Below are 10,113 nucleotides of genomic sequence, written 5' to 3' on the forward strand. Positions count from 1 at the left end.
CGCTTTGGAAAGTGAACATTAATGTCAGGTCAACAGAAAGGAACGGCTGAAGATTTGGTTTGAAAAGAAAATGCCGGGAGAGGCAGGGAAGGAATGTTACTTCTGGAGATTGAAGTCAGAAAGCTCGATGACGAGGATGCGAGAATGTTCTTGTATATCAACGGTTTGAACTAAAACTACTTTCGCGTGTAGGTGTGTAATAAATATTCATTTCTTCTTTTGTCATTTACACTTTTCCTTAAATTGGGAATTTAGAATGTCCCTCCCTCGTTTTATCTTTGTATGCGATTGTGGTTGTGTGTGTGTGATTCTGTCTCATAGAAGGACACGTGCATATCACGTCACTGTCGTCAACCTCTCATACAATTGTTTCAGATGAAAACACAAGCATTTTGTCTTCTCCAAGACGACCCACTTGCTGCAGTCGTGGAAGCCAGCAGCACGCACCGACGGCCACGTGGACTGACATGTGTAAATGTTAGCACCACCAGTGCCCCGAACGTCACCGCTCCGGAGAGAGGGGCACCGCCGCTGGGCGTCAGGGCGAGTGACGTGATGAATGTGGACCAAAGCTGCTGAGACTAGCACGCGGGCGTCCGGGCGAGTCACGTGATGAATGTGGTCCAAAGCTGCTGAGACCTGCGCGCTGGAGACCCGGGCCTGCTTCATTGTCTCGCCTGACTGCCGTGAGGGTTCTGCTTGGCTGGTGTTGTCGTGGACAAGACGGGAGGAAGTGAAAGAAAAGAGAGAAAGGGTTGTGGAAAGAGAAAAAGTCTGAGTGCATGTGTATGAGTGTGCGGGTGCTGGAAGTGTATGTGTGAAGTCGCGTACGAGACTGTGTCCCTAAGAGAGAGAGAGTGGGAAAAAAATAAATGGAGCAAAAAAGAAAGAAAGAAAAAACAAGATCATATTTGTCTCCGCTTTCTTCACAAAAGGGATAAGCAGGGTTTTGTTTGTTTGTTTGTTTTTTGAGACAAGTTTTGTTGTTGTTTGGAATAATGTGTTTATCGTTGCTCTTGTGTTCACATCACTGCACGTTTAGAATATCGTTGTCACGACGATACACACACACATGGTCAACAAGAGAGGTGAACAAACAAGAGTGACAGCCCATATAGTTTGTTTATATTTAAGTGCCTCCGTCACCTGTTTTTCATCAAATGATATCCACTCAAATGTAATAAATAAAATAAAAATAAAACCGAAAACTTCATAACTAGGATTTTTGGTTGTTGTTGTTTTTTTTTTAATATCGTCGAAATAAAATAACTTTAGAAACCCCCTTCCGGTTGTAATTAAAGCTTTTAATTTGCTCTACAATACAGTGGGTCAATTGAATTTCTGTAGCATAGAAGAAGAAAAGTCACACGATTTAATTAGCAAATATTTGATTGCTGTGTCACGTAAGGCCATATCTAGACTCTTTGAGCAGACTTTGCGTCCACCCGGATTTGGCGTTCTGGGAGGAATTGATTCGAAGGACCGTTGGAAGCATCGCTCATTCCGGTGCACGTGTTGGGGGAGCGAAATGCAAATTTAGACTATGCACCTCTTTCATGTATGGCCAGAAATTGAATGGCTGCCAATCAAAACGACAAAACAAGGCACGGGCGGTGTTTCTGTCGTCTGACGTTCATTGAATTACATCAAAGGCTTTGGTGAGATTGTTTTGCAGCCAGAAGTGATTGGGTGGACAGAAAAGGCTCGTGTTGCTCGTTATGTCATAAGGAGTCCAGGAGGGCCACCGATGTGTTGACAGACGCGTTGACAGTTTTCGTTTTAATTACGACTCCTTGAAATAAAGAAGCTATAGCGCAAGTAGCTTTCCGTACTTTTTTTTTCTTCTCACCTTTGCACGAGACTTTGATTTTAGATGATTGACGCGTCCACCTCCTTAATCATTTCTATATCTGATTGCACAGGTATTTTCTGTTTTTGATTGAGTTAACAAGAGGAGAGGTGATATCGTGGGGAAAAATAGAAATACGACTGTTTACAAATCTTATGTCAATTCGGACAAAGCAAACGTGTGTCTTAAACAGTGTTAGGCTAATTAAAATGCAATTTTTTTAATGACTGAACTCAGTTCTATACAAGGAACTAACACCGTTTTTCTAAGCAAAAATTGTTTAGTTCGTGTGATTTGAACCACCAGAATTATCATCTGAGTTTGGGCGACAAGTGATTGGACGTAAAAAAGATTCTCATTAACAGGAGAAAGCCTTCTCTGTCGAAGTAAAGCTTTCAATCTGGCTTTGGCCTTCTAAAATGATTCGAAAATAAGTCAACCCACGTGAGACATTTTCATAATCGTTAACGAACATTTGAGACAAACTAATTGCAGTCAATTTGTTTAAGTAATTGCAAATCTGTTTTACACTCGCGATGTCTGTACATTTCAGAGCTGCATCTGATAAAAATTCATTTATTCATGTTTAGAGCAAGGTTTAGCTCAAAACTAGTTCGTTGGAGACAATAAATATCCATGAAAATAATAGACAAACATCTCCAGCAATCTGTGTACAACAATACAAACGAGATTTCTTTTTTTTTCAAATGTGATTTGACCGTACGGAGGACCACCTCATGGAACCAGGCGCGTTTGATCTCAGGAAAGTGATTAGTGATTTGAAAATTGTATAAATGAAATTTACATCATATTTGCGCTTTCTTTTCTGACTTCTGTTTGTCTTTTGTCCGATCCAGCTGAGCATGGTGTCTGTGCATGTAGTTATTTTCTTCCGTCCGGGGGAAAATATTTTCCAAACTTCTAAATCCTGTTGCAAATGCATGCAATGCTCTGCTGTGTAACAAAGCGGAACAAAACATCAAATTTTCCTCCGCTGTATCAATACCTGTTCAGACTTCTCTACACACAGGGGCGCATTAAACTCGTAATCTCCCGGGTTTTGACCCTACGCAGGAGTCCATTGTTGGCGGCTGAAACACCAATGCATAAGGAGCTTCTGATTTCCTGTGGGTAAAGTGACCCCCGGGTTAGAGCCAGTCTGGGTGCCGGACCAAAACGCATTGTGTGGCGTAATCGACTTTGGAGACAAGCTGATAGGGTGGGCACAAAGGCAGAATTGTAAGCTTGCCGTCTGGAACAGTACCCATCATTCGTCTTTCGAATCTGGAAGAAGAAAAAGGAACAAAATAAGAATAAAAAGAGACCCGGTCTGCCTTTCAAATATTTTTGTCCACGCTACAAATCTCTTGAGAGGCGGTGTGAAAATGGTATAAATTTGGGCGTGGGTCGTGTTATACAACGATATTTACCTGTCCTCCCATCAGTTCTGGTTTTTTTTTTATTTGTTTCTGCTTGTCGAGAAAGTCAAGTTAGAGGAGTTAATATAGGAATACTGTGATGTGTAATTCCTCAGTAGAATGGATGTTTTCAATGTGTCGCACAAAGATACCCTGAGATACCTTAAGGGATAAGGAGTCAACTGAGTCTTGTATTGTTATTCTTCAAGATACTACTACACACTTCAAGTATCGCTCTGATGTTTTCACTCTGGTGAAATCCATGAGCATCAGTTCACACAGACCTGGGGAAATTAATTAAGTGTGAGTCTGTTAACAAACACGAGTTTTCAACTCTGGACCCAAGCGACACGAGATGATGTTTTGTTATTTTGTTAGTAAGAAGGAAGAATTCTTTGGTAAATCAATTCTAAAAGAATAATCGTTTTATTTCTATTTATTTGTCTCTGTCAGTCACTCACTCACCCATTCCATTTTTTCCATTTCTTTCTTTCTTCTTTAATCAAAAATCAAGCAAGTTTTTCTTCTCTTTATTTTAAAAACAATTTCTACTGTGTTTTATTAGTTATACAGTGTTTGATCGTTTTCAAATGTTTCTACTATAATTATTAACTAATTTGTTTGCTTTTATGGGAAAGTATTAAACTCTTTAAAACCAAGTTCGATTTGATTTTCTTTCCTTCTGAAGTTTTCATGCTGAATTTAAGTGTGTTTGGTTGTTTACTTGCTAGCGGTGGATTTTCTCCCTTTATGACTAAATATTGCAATACAATATTTTTTCTTTGCAGTTTTAACTTTAAAAAAAAAGAGTAGAGTTTATAAAGCTTGTTAGTCATTATTCTGAGTGCGTGAGTGAGTTGGTGAGTGAGTGCGTGCGTGAGTGAGTCATGTGCGTGTGTGCGTGCGAGAGTAGCAAACCGTGAAGTTTTCGAACTCCACACTCAAGGAAGAAAGGCAGATTTTGTCGTCCTCTATGACAAAACACCATTGAGAGCAAGAACCACAAATGGCATTCATTTGCAGGATTACGGCCCGGATCCCAGCCTATGATTCCGGCCCATTGTCGGGCCATTGTTGGTGGAACAGTGTCAGCTTCCAAGCCAGGGTGTCTGGTGAAATCAAATATTGCAATTTGTAATTATCAGCCCCACCTTGCAAAAAAAGAAGAAGAAAAAAACAAACTTTTCTTTCTATGTAATGTCATATTGTCTGAGAAATCATACGGGATGTTTCATCTCCTTCTCTCTCTCTTCTCTACCATGTATGATTTTAAGACGAGGGAGAAAGATCGAAAAATAGGAGAAAGGAAGGAATGGAAAAGAGAGATATCAGAGCAGAAATAAGCTTGAAGCAGACTGCATTTTCCAACAAAATTTTAATGGTGTTTATAATGAATGGCCTTACGGTTATTAATATACTTCACGAGATTACCTCGGTAAACAACATCACCAGGCCAGCCAGCGCCATTGTTCGGCCTCCCATAAATCCAAATATTATTCCTTCGTCCTTCCAACTCGATTCCGCCTCATTCGGAAATATTTTTGTGTGGTTTTTTCGTGGGTTTTTGTTTTGTAAACGATCTGACAGAACATGAGTTCCAAAAGGCCTCTTGAACAATTCTGCTGATACAAAAGATAATAATTGGTTATACGGGCTAAAAAAAACTAATGTTTAAATCTGAAATCGTTTGCTTAGAGTTAGTTAGAGGTGTATTAGTAGCAGAAATGACAAAGGGGATTGTTTGTGTTTTTTTTGTTTACGAATACGAACCATAAACTTTCCTTGTTATATTTTTGAACAAACCAAGTGTCGGGATTATAATGTGTTTCATCTAACAAACATCACTATTGCCGAAACTCACATTCAGACACCTTCTTGTGTTTGTTTCTTTCTTATGTTGACTTTTCAGTTGACAGTTTAGAGACTCATATTTCGCAAAGCTCCTTTCGTTCCCTGGAGATTTTTTTCCCTACAGCTTCAACACCTGTTTTTTGGCAAACTAATTTTTCTCGATTTTCCTCGATTGTCCAATAAAGCGTCATCTGTTTCCGGATCAGCGAAGACAGAAAACATTCGTTAGTGATTAGCTATGCATTATTAATTGCGATTCTACCTAGGAGCACACCACTCATCCCTCTTGAAACATTCCGGCTCGGGCCCGTCCACCTAATGAGTATTGGTTCGTCTGCTCGGTGGACCTTGTGTCGTCCCTCTTGTGCTTTTTTCAGACTTGCACGGTCATTAACATGCTCGGCTTTGTACCCGAGTAGTGTAGGTAATCAGCAAATTACAACAGTTGCAGTAATCTACTACACACACCGGAAAATTTAAAGGACATGTTGAACAAATAGAGTAGCTTAACTTTGTTTCGTTTGTTTTGGTTTAGTTTAGTTTGGTTTAGTTTTGGATTGGTTTCGTTCGTTCGTTCGTTTGTTTGTTTGTTTGTTTGTTTGTTTGGTTGGTTGGTTGGTTGGTTGGTTGGTTGGTTGGTTGGTTGGTTGGTTGGTTGGTTGGTTGGTTGGTTGGTTGGTTGGTTGGTTGGTTGGTTGGTTGGTTGGTTGGTTGGTTGGATGGTTCGTTCGTTTGTTCGTTCGCTCGTTCGTTGGGTTGGTTGGTTGGTTGAGTTGAGTTGGTTGAGTTGAGTTGGTTGAGTTAGTGGTTTGATAGGGTTTTGACTTGCCCGGTCTGATTTACAATACATTTAATTTTTTTTTAATTAAATATGTGAGTGAAATGTAAGCGTCGCCTTGACCAAGCAGTATAGTGAAAGGGTAAATAATAAACATTCTAGTCTTAGTAACTCACTGTGTATAAAGTTATCAGAACTGGTTCTTGACTATTTGTAGCTTACTTATGAGTAGTTGTATGAGAGGTAATGGTGGTGGTGGTCGTCGTAGTGGTTGTGGGATGGTGACGCTGCTCGTTGCTGGCGTGAGTGAAGTGCTCATCTGTGTTGTTCAAATTCCGGGGGCACGACGCCGTTAACTTCGCTAATTGGAGAAGAAAGAAGCATGCATCAGTAAATTGAGGAAACTACTGCTTGTAGCAGACTTAAGGGATGGCCGGAGACACACGCACCACAGCCTGCAGCAGTCCTGCGAACATTCGAGATACGAAACGAATGCTCGAGTCACTTCGCTGGGATGTGTTATACTGTCGTAGCTCCGCAGCTCTCTGTTGCCAACGAGATTACTTTTTTCTTTCTTTTGCATGTCACAAAGATTTCTGTATTTCCTACGAAAGCTAAAAAGACAGAAGAACGGTTAAAAAGAAAGAAAGACTTTTCATAACTTTCTCTTAATAATTAAATGTAAGTAGATTCTTTTATTTTATTCATATTTATTTTCTTTTGTTTGTTTTACTTCTTTCTTCCTCATCTTCTCTTTCTCTGTCTCTTTGTTTCTCTTTGTATGCATATGGTACATCAGATCAATCTATCAATATCCTCCAGAGATAAATATTAAGAAGTTTTTGCAGAGATACTAGATATATCCTCACATAAAACTGTTCATATATGCTTGAAAGTTATATTGTCCATGAAGTAATTTAACAGCCATTGAAAGACAGAATTATCCCAGCATAAAGTTTGGCATTGTACCGCTCTTTAAAATTATATATTGTAGAGGTATTGAAGTATACGGGGTGGGGAAAGAAAGAGAAAGACAAATAGCTCTTTTCTGTAGAGTTCGACATAGTATATCCACCCTGATCAACTCATTTCTAAACATCGGACACTAGCATTCCTGAGTGCTAAACCTTTGACACTTGCACCACGTTGACATCCAAACCTTCACTTCCTGTGTCATGCCTATCATGGTTCGCTACCCGTAAGGATGGGCACCTGAGGAAATATACTGGAGTCTACACAACACATTGCCAGTTGAAACCTGCTCAGTCATTCACCTGTATAGGGTTTGTGGATGAACACACGCACGCACACCCCATCAAGCTGGATGAGGAGGAAGACGTATCCCATCATCTTCCTTTCATTTATAACTGACAATAAACTCATCCTTTGTACCTCTGGTCTAGAATCATTTACTTTTGTCAGTTTTGGAATTCGTTAGGCTCATATTTTAAGTTTGGTTAAATAATTCTAATTAATTAATTTATGCTTTGATACTTACTTTATTACATTTATACTTACTAGACCAGTCTTACTTGGTGTAATAATTGATTTGGTAAAAAAAAAACAAAGACTTAAACAAATAATCTTTAAGCACATATTCAAATAATTGTGGAGGCAGGATCTCATTGGTGACAGGAAAAGAGAGGAAAAAAGAAAATAAATAGAGACTTGGGTAGAAAATGAACAGGCAACAGCCAAGTGCGAACACAATAAAGAAATAGTTTTGCAAAGCGCTAAGCAACAATGCAAAATGGATTTTCGCATGACTGTGTCAGCGCACCCTGGCGGACAAGCAGTTAAAAGGGAAATCTCTTTTCGATCAGCAAAGAAAATTAATTGAGATCGTTTGCAGTCAGTATATTGAGGCAGGAAGAGCGGTAGCTTATAGCCGGGGTATTGCCTGTGTTTTTCAGGTGAGAATCTCCGCGGCTTTGTTCTTGTCCTAAGCCAGCTCCAATCTCTCGGGGGAGCCGACAAAATGGCTGATATGGGGAAAAGGGGGGAGAACGACAGCATTTTCTTCGCTTGAAACTTTTCTGCAACGTTGGGTAACTCGTTTAAAAATGAGACAGTGGTTACTTAAATACCAAGGAAATGCAGGCAATAAATTTGAGCAAGCAATCAACTATTGAGAGCAGACGATCGTCTGTAGTCATGCTATCTGCCATTGATGGCCAGGGATGCTGGATGCTGCCACCTTCTGGTCCCTTTTCTGCAAGCCCTGCCCGTAATTGAACCTTGCTTCGCAAGCCGCACGGTCGGGTGTGATGAATGCGCAATTTGCGGAACCACTGATGGATGGACGCAAAATTTGTCAAGGGATTCGCTCCGGAACGAAAAAAGGCTAATCCTTGCAGACTATGCTAACAGTTAAGATGCCCAGCACAACACTGCAACATGAAAACAAATGGTCATGACACCGGGCAGACGGAGGGAGGTGTCGCCAAAGGTAGGGTACCAAGGTAACGAGGGAGGCTGCTGAGGGAGGAAGGATTGGGTGCTAAGAGAAGGGCTTTCTGGGAAGATTCCCAGGCGGAGTTTAGTGTGTGGGGTGCAAGGGAGTGGTGGAGGGGAGCATCCTGCACACAGATCCTGATATAACAAGTCGAGAAGATGGAACTCGTTTGTCAATGTGTGGTCAGAATTGTTCCGGCTTGAGTTTCATGTTTGGAGTTTTGTATTAACTAATGATAGACGTGTATGCTTCAAGGAAGAAGTCGGCGCCCACAAAATACACAAATTTCATTTTTTTTTCTTCTTCTCATAGAAAAACAGACAATTATATTGTAAAACGACAGACCAAACAAATAAACGATTAGGTAGAGAAATAAGCGCCATGAGATAATAGTAGTTATGCTCAAACTTTTTGTATGAAACTGCAAGAGCCTCCGTTTGCGAAAACATAGAAAACGAAGTTACAGATATTTTTGCATGAATTTTGGAATTCTTTTACTTAGTATCATTTTTGCATTTGGCCGAACACAAGTTAGGTGACTAATGTATTCCAGTAGAAAGGTTACAGCTTTTGCGGAAGTCATGGAAACAAAAGTTTAGAAGGAATTTCCAACCTAGTTCCGAATCATATTCACAGACAATACAGGAAGACGAAGTGGACACAGAGAGAGAGGGGGGAAAATAAAGAAAAAATTGTAAATAATTAGTTTGAACATCTGTAATTTGTTCTGACGAAGTCTGGAAAAGTTTCTAAATAACCCTGATGTAAAAACTTCGGGAAACTTGATGAAACTTTTTTTCCCAAATTCGAGTAATTAGGAATTTTTTTTTTTCCAAATTCGAGTAACTAGGAATGGTGTTTACTACGTTAATCAGTGACCTTTAAAGGACTAACTGTGCGTGAGGTCTCTAGCTTCTTCTTGCCTAAACTATTTCCACTAGTCCGGGTATTTACTGTCCAGAAAATATTGGACAGGCGGAGTGTGTGTGGGTGGCATTGACTGTGTTTGTGTGTGTCAAGATAATCTGTGTATCATCTATGAGTAAAAGTCAATAGAGGTGGTACCTGGGTGGCATACAGCACTGACTCAACACCCAACTCCTTCATTTTACCCTCCAACTCTCCTTCTCTTCCTCCCCTCCCCCACTGCAGCAATTAACCCGCGGAGAGCCCTCTGATGGCGACACATGTGTTGCTACGCTCGCCTCATTCCGGTCCTTGCCCTCCCCCTCCTGGAAGGTTGCCATGGCTTTGTGTGCTGCTGTTCCCTCATCCCCACGTAGCCGAGGCTTGCCAGGGGTGGAGCGGGTGTGATGCAGTCCGCCTTGAGTGATGCTTGCCCACCAAGCCCTCGCTAGTCCCGCCTCACGGCGCCCTCATGGCAAAACGTGGGCCGCTAAATCCACGGGATGTGTCTGGGCGCAACCCTCCCATGAAAGGAAAGACTGGAGGAGCAAGGTCTCTGTCTGTCTGTCTGTCTCTCTGTCTGTCTGTCTGTCTGTCTCGTTATTTGTTTGTGTGTGTGTAAAACTTTATTTATTTTCAATGCACATGCTTTGTGCACTGCTTAGCAGACTAAGTAGTAGGATTATTGTATTCATGTCTCTGTGGGATGTTTTTACATGTTTGCTTACCTTTATTTCGTGGTTTTATCAGATACCTTTTTTTTCTTCTTGCTGTCATTCATTCATTTCATCGTTGCAGATCTTTTCGAAGTCGCTAAGCACGCGATGTTTAAAAGTAATCAACGAAATTGTCTCCT

The sequence above is a fragment of the Pomacea canaliculata genome, linkage group LG13 (assembly GCF_003073045.1).
Source record: "Pomacea canaliculata isolate SZHN2017 linkage group LG13, ASM307304v1, whole genome shotgun sequence".
Classification (NCBI taxonomy): domain Eukaryota; kingdom Metazoa; phylum Mollusca; class Gastropoda; order Architaenioglossa; family Ampullariidae; genus Pomacea; species Pomacea canaliculata.